This window comes from Microtus oregoni, unplaced genomic scaffold (genome assembly GCF_018167655.1).
Source record: "Microtus oregoni isolate MIOR12 unplaced genomic scaffold, Mior012 000050F_ref0000143, whole genome shotgun sequence".
Taxonomy (NCBI): Eukaryota; Metazoa; Chordata; class Mammalia; order Rodentia; family Cricetidae; genus Microtus; species Microtus oregoni.
The window spans coordinates 10,913-16,917 of NW_024543256.1; the positions used below are offsets into that span (position 1 = coordinate 10,913).

The following is a 6,005-nucleotide window of genomic DNA, read 5'->3' on the forward strand; positions in this document are numbered from 1 at the left end:
TGGACCCTAACCCAGTCTACGGATCGAGACAAAAGGGTGCGATATTCAATAAGCGTATCATTACACAAATGAAGTATGGACATACGTATGTCCTTGGTTGGCCGGTTCCTATCTGTCCTTGGGGTATGTAGATGAAGCATACTTTGGACATATTTTTAATTGGCCAGTTCTAGGCTATCCTAAGGCAATGCTCTCCCATGTGCTACTGTCTCCTACTAGATGGCCCTTGTCACATATGAAATGTTTTAGCCTAGCCTAAACAGCGTGGTGGGAAGCAATTAGATCAGTCTGACCGGTTTTTCATTTCTCTCATTACCCGCAAAACCTCAGCACAGCATCCCCCAATATCCGATCACCCACCTAGCCATTATCACCCCAGTGCCTTTCTCCTCAGAAAGAGGACATATGGAACCAGTCCCTCTCCTCCCCAAGATTGCATCTCTATGATTGGCTGGGAGAGGGTGTTCCAGCAGGTGGGGCCTAGCACATGCCCACGTGAGTGGCGGGCTTAGCAGGCATAAAGGTGAGCACAGCAAGCTCATGCGTGAGCCATGCCCGAGAGATGCCTCAGAGGCGTGCCTGCATGAGGCAGACCAGGAGAATGTGTGCTCACGAGGGAGGCTGTCCAGCACATAGATGCATGCATGAAGCAGGGACCAACAGGGCCCATGTATTAGATTCGAGGAGGCTTTCCAGGGCGTGTCCCCCCATAAGGGCCCTTATCGTGAGGCTTGATTCATGGCTGCAATGCCTTCAGCCGCATTAGGGCTATGGTAGTCAGAAGGGGATGCACCTCCATAGTCTCAGATATTTCAATTCTTGTTCCCGAGTTGGTGTTGCTTTTGGGGAGGCTCAGGAAGGGTGGCCTTGTGGGCAGAGGTGTGTCACTGGAGGTGGGCTTTGAGAGTGTAAAGCAGTGGTTCTCAACCTTCCTAATGCTGCAACCCTTTAATACAGTCCCTCGTGTTGTGGTGACCCCAACCAAAACGTCGTTTTCATTGCTACTGCATAACTCTAATTTTGCTACTGTTATGAACAGAAATGGAAATATCTACATTTTCCGATGGCCTCGGGCGACCCCTGTGAGAGGATCATTTGACACCCCACCCCCGAGGGTCTGCAGCCCTCAGGTTGCAATCCATGGGTTTTAGGACTCTCAAAAGGTGCCATGTCGAGTTTGCTCTCTCTAGTCCTGGCACCAACGTGGATGGCTGAAGGGACTCTGGCTAGCTTGAAATTGGTGTGCATGGCTCTGGCAGGCTTTGCCCTTCTCTCCCATTCCCTCTGCCTTGCTGAAGACTGTTAGATGACATTCCTAAAGCTAGCCACCAAGGTCCATTCACTCATGTGGTCACTTCCTCTTCCTGAGGTTGACTACCAAAGTCCAGCAATCAGAAGCCCCCTTTGCTTCACCTAATGAACATGGCCAATTAAACTTAAACCCCTCATCCTAACACACGCATAAGAGAGAATCCGGTATAAGTCAGGGCTGTCTAGGTGAATAGAACCAATAGAGAAATGTACACACACACAGACACAGACATACACACAGACACACACACAGACACACACACACATTCACGGGGTGGCTGGAATTCTTTGAATGCCTTACCCAATTGGGTGCTGGATTGTCCACAAATGGCCTTCTGCATGCCAGACAGTGGGATAATTCAGTATCAGCTAAACTGACAAGCTGGAAGCCTCGGCTCAAGGAGAACAAATGATGTAGCTGCAATCCAGGCCTGGAAGCTCCCTGGACTGTAGCTGCTGTGCATCTCCATTAGATGGCTGGAGGCTCTGGAGTCTTGTGGCCATGAGTGATGGTGACGGTACTACATGCTCTTGCTCAGGAAGGATGGAGTTAGGCTGCCCTGGCAGGCTTTCTCTTCTTTAATTCTGCCTGGGCTCCCAGACTACTGCATGGAAAATCCACACCCAGGGAGAGACCTTCCCCTGTTACTCTCCTGGGAAATCCGTCCTCTCTGACAATGGTTCTAGAACAGACACACCAGAAGTGAGCTTCCCTAATTCTACTCTAGACGTCTGTCAGTCCAGCCACGCTGACAACATAAACCAACAAAGACACGCTGCCTTGTAGTTAGAGGAGACATTGAAAAGCTCAAGGAAGTATCCTGGGTGGCCATCAACGAATACGGCATGAAGAAAATGCTGTGTTACATACAGAATACAGTATTTAACACATACATGACATGGCACATTCGCATGAGGGACAAGCAAAGGAAAGCCTGTCATCCACAGGCAAATGGATGCAACGGGACATCACAGAGCAGCAAGAGAGCCACGCCAAGTGTCACATGTTCCCTTTTATCTCATAATGAAAACCAACCAACCAAACAAACAAACACAATGAAACCCAGGGAGCAGAAAGTAGGATAGGCCAGGCTGTGAAGAGGTTTGTGAGTTGTAGCATCTGAGAGCAGGGAGAAGGTAGCAGTATGGCGAGGCTGCACACCATCCATGCACATGTGTACGTGGGATAAAATGGCACCGCAGATGTCATTCATTTCTAACACTAATGTTACTGACCATAAAATTAAAGATGGGCAAGGATCATGGCTCAGTGGGTTAGGTTTTCCCATGCAAGCATGAGAACCTGAGTTCAGATCACCAGCGCCCACGGAAAATCCAGGCACAGCAATACTCCTAAACCCTAGAGCCAGCATGTCTGGCGTGGAGGACAGAGTGCTGGATCCATCCGCAAAGCTCTCTGGCCACTCCGCCTGACAAAATCAGTGAGTTTCATGTTCACTGAGAGACTGTGTCTTAAAAGATAAGGTAAATCTGCAGCCAACTAAGCTGCACGGGAGGTCCCCTTTCTCAGCGGGGCCCGCTGTGCAACGGTTGCCAGCAGCTTCTCACTGGGGCCTGGTGTGCAATGCTTGCCAACAGCACACTCGTTCGGAGTGACCTCACCCTGTTGCCTGTATGGGCTCCCCGAAGGGACCTTGGAGACAATCTTCTGAAGGCTCTTCGAGCTCTGACCTCAATGTCGCCTCCAATCTAGGCCCCAGACAGGTATTCGCTGTGCCCTAGGGAAGCCTCAGGTCACCACGGCCAGGGGTCTCACTGTCCAGGCCATCACGTCCACCTGAATCATGCCTCAGAATAAGGAACATCGGATGGAGGCCCTACGTAAAGCCAAGTTCAAGCTCTCCGTGCTGCCAGAGGCAAGTGGTGTTATTAAGCCCCTTCCTCCCACTTTCTTGCCCTGGTCGTCCTCACTGAGTTCTTCTTTGTCTGTCTCTCTCAAAGAGGTGAGGCTTCACTAAACTGAATGTAGATTGATCTGAAGGACACAGTCGCTGAGAAGTGACTCGTTCCTGATGGCCGAGGGGTCAGCTGCATCACCAATCCTGGTCCCACGGGCATTGGCGGGCCCCGCACTCCTCGGGGCTTCTACTGTGGTGCTACCCTCTACCCTACTAAATCATGTTCAGTAATAAATATCACATCCTGTCTGGGAAAAGAGGGGTTACAGATGATACGCAGTGTCAGCCTTTGCCCTACACAGTCACACACACGGCAGGGGTGAGGGTGAAACACAAGAGGAGGAAGGGAATACTAGGGAGGGAGAGGAGGGATGGAGGGAGGGAAGAGGGATGGAGGGATGGAGGGATGTATGTGGTAGTAAAGTCAATGGGCTAGTAAGATGGCTGAACAGGCACGTTCCACCAGGCCTGATGAGTTGGGTCCAATCTCCAGGTCCGACAACTTCAGGACTCACTCCCAAGGTCTATCCTCTGTCCTATCTGTGTACGTGTGCGTGTGCGTGCACACACACACACGTAACATTTTTGTAAAAAAGAAAAAAATCCATCAGGTTGGCCTTCAAAGGAAGACTAGAATTCACCATGAAAATTTGGGACAAAGAGTGGTAGGCAGAGCCACAGGACGGGAAGGACAGGAGAATGTGATCCTCCTTCCTCTCTCCCCTCCCAGAAGGCTTTTGTTCTCCATCATAGATTCATTTCTGTAATCTACACAAAGAATAGGCTTAGCTCACAAACTCCGGGTAAAAGGTCAAGCAATTTCAAGTGTGCTGAACAGGGCTGGAGAGATGGCTCCATGGTTGAGAGCTCCAGCTGTGGTTCCAGAAGACTGGGATTCAGCTAGCCACCGCCGACTTTGGGTAGCTCACAACCCCCTGTAACTCAAGCCCTAGGGGAACTGAGCCTAAAGTCTGACCTTCCTGGTACCGACACACACTGGGAATATGCTCGCAAAGACTCAACAAGGAAGATAAATGTCAAATGTACTGAACACAGATTCTCGGGATTCCTTCAAAAGATACAGCACAGGACAAGAGTAAGAGAATGACACAAGAGTCAGACAAACACACACGCACGCACACGCAGAACTACGTGAGTAAAATTAAACTCTAAAGAGAACACTAGAAAATGCTCGTGGAAACACCCACCGAAAATACTGAAACTGTAAGTGCCTATGCACACACTCACAGATAAAATATTTTTGACCAAAGGGAAGGGCAGGGATCTTCCAGCCAGTGTTGAATAATGCCAGAAATGAGTCTGGATGTCTTTGGGAAAAGCCAGAGCCCCACTGCAAGCTCTAAGCCAACACGTGAAGATCTGGCTCTGCCTCGGGAACCGTGTTAACAGTCTAGCGCATCTGAGCACGAAACTACAGAGTTGTGCTCTACTGAACGTCTGAGTGAGCAGGTGGGGCTGGTTTTCCATTTGCAATGCAGTTGGCTCTGTGACCTCATGAATGGATGAAAGCAAGCACGGAAAGGCGGATCCCACCGTTATTTATTTCTTCCTGAAATAAGCAAGGTAACATTCACTTTGGGCAGGTGACAGAGAACCAAAGCAGCCTGTCGTAGAATCAAATGACATTGGCTTCCTGAATGTAACTGGCCCTGCTGGGGAGAATGTCAGGGTCAGGAGGGTCCACACTTAAATGTTGCTACTCACAGAACTGTTGGGGTTCACTTCATGGTCAACAGAGTCTCAGTCTTATTTCTAACCGACAAAGTAAAGAGAAAGGAGCTGCACTGACTACTACTAACACCCTCTGGGCACGGCTATTGCTCCCTGTGCCTCCTCCAGGTGAGCTTCAGAAGGTTTCTTCACAGCTGTAAGGACCAGGGACTGAAGGTACGTTTCAACTACCGACACATCCTGCTCTTGCTGTGGGAAAACGGAGAGTTAGGGGATCATTGTTCCATCTCTGCCCTTAGGAAGCCATTCCGAGGCACACAGCATCACAGACCCACGACTTACACTTTCCATGATAACTCTGTCCTGCGCCTTGGAGATTTGTTTCTTCACTTCACTTTCTTCGCCACCAATGAGAGTTTTGCCATGTTCATGCAAGTCCTTGGCTTTCTGAAACAAACAAACGAACAAATCTCCACTCGAGTCTGGCTTGACACCTCACCTCATGTAATTTTAAAAGAACCGACTTTGCATAGCCAAAGGATGCTTGTTAGGAATTCAGAGTAAGAACAGTGGCTACTTCAGCACATCTAAAGAGTTACTCCACTTCAGGAAACCTTCCAGTCCCCCATTTTAAGGTGGTATCATTGTGGGACAAGAAGAGCAAAGGGACTTATCAGGAAAATGGGTGGAGATATGTTAAAGGCCTCACGTGGGGCAGACCTGGGAGGCCAGGCATGGGCCCACATTGGAGACTCCCCAAGGATTCCCACACTGGACACCCCCAAGGCTGCCCAGAGGAAGGAGCCATTTGCCATGCCCATAGAATGTGATTTTCACCGAAGAACACACAGTGTGCAACCCCACGACCCTTCGGTCTAAGGAAAGCTCAAGCCAGGACTCAAATCCCTCTGTTCTCTCAAAGGACACTGCAGGGGTGGACACAGAGGAGAAAGAAGTGTGTCGCCCTCTGTCCAGAAAAGGGCAAAACGCCGGTCCAGTCCCTGCCCTATTCCCAGGGTCCAGAGCAGCTTAGGAACAGATGACCTGCACACTAGCTGAACACAGGTATGGAAGGGGAGCTTG

General features: G+C 49.9%; 1 pseudogene; it reads left to right on the top strand.

Annotated features, from left to right (window-relative positions):
- The first annotated feature begins 2,802 nt into the window (after positions 1 to 2,802).
- Positions 2,803 to 2,978, top strand: LOC121437285 (annotated as a pseudogene).
- The last annotated feature ends 3,027 nt before the right edge of the window (positions 2,979 to 6,005 follow it).